Genomic DNA, 1162 nt, shown 5'->3' with positions numbered 1-1162 from the left:
CTTGAAGCCTGCAGTCGGTCAGACAGAAGGGACCTGGGGAGTGAACTGTAGACAGAAGAAAAAAGCTGGGACTTTTTAACCAAGCTGCTACAACTACTATCAGATGTCACCTTCTTACTTTGCCTCTTTGATAGTTCTTCCTTTAAATCCTCCCAAAAATATGCCATTGGGAAGTACAAGAATGCTGAGATTGGCTCCTCGAAATCCACGTTGGTCATTCCTTAAGGCAGTCAATAATCTGTTCCATGTATTCATCCCTTTTGTTCACGTCTTTTATTTGTACACATGTTTGTTTATCTGTGTGGCATCAGCCAAGTGTTACTTTTCATACTCGTGGCATTGCCTGGCATCAAGACAAAGATAAGAAATGCAAACATCCGGAGTGAGCCGTTTGTTTTTTGTTTTTTTGTCCTCTATGACCTTCTCAGCCCACGTGGGCGAGGGAGGCAAGCTCGTTAGCAGTTTTTTTAACAAGCTGAGATACACAAACACACACACACACACACTTGCGTGCACATGTAGAAGAGACTAAGTTTCAGTACTGGAACATTATACCAGCTCTGTCTACAGGCTCTCATTATCAGCAAGCTAATAACCCCGAGTGACATGGTGGGGTTTACTTTTCAGCACAAATTGGCCTCTCATATGATCCTGTGATTGTAGGTGACAGCAGCTCATTAAGTAAATGAAAAAGAGACATCCTCTTATCTGTCCTCATTTAGTTCGGTAAGATTGAGCAGTCTTGAGAGTAACAGCAAGGGTTGCCTGATGGTTAAAGAAATCAACAAACACTGAAAAACTTAATATTATTAGTCTGGGTAATAATTAAGTGTCTGTTTTGAGGTGAAGTGGTAACTCAACTTGGGTTTTATTTATAATTTACTCCCTTATAGTTTCTATTGCTTTTGATAACATTGCACTCATCAAGTTAATTGCTGATATCTGGGAAATTAGCCACAATGCCACTGACCAGACAACAACACAAACAGACAATCAGGTTGTAGAGAGTTTAGAGTTTTTAAATTTTAAGTGAGTGTACCTAAAATACATGTAATTATAAGACTAAATACACAAGTTAACAGTGTATGTACAACTAAAGTAGGTCACAGTACGTTGCAGTAGTATGTTGTAGTAGTCTGTAAACTGTGATACAACACATGAA

Source organism: Morone saxatilis, unplaced genomic scaffold (assembly GCF_004916995.1).
Source record: "Morone saxatilis isolate NCDOM2014 unplaced genomic scaffold, NCSU_SB_2.0 Contig10, whole genome shotgun sequence".
NCBI classification, from domain to species: domain Eukaryota; kingdom Metazoa; phylum Chordata; class Actinopteri; family Moronidae; genus Morone; species Morone saxatilis.
The sequence above is the reverse complement of the archived record's forward strand: the minus strand, read 5'-3'. Positions refer to the sequence as shown.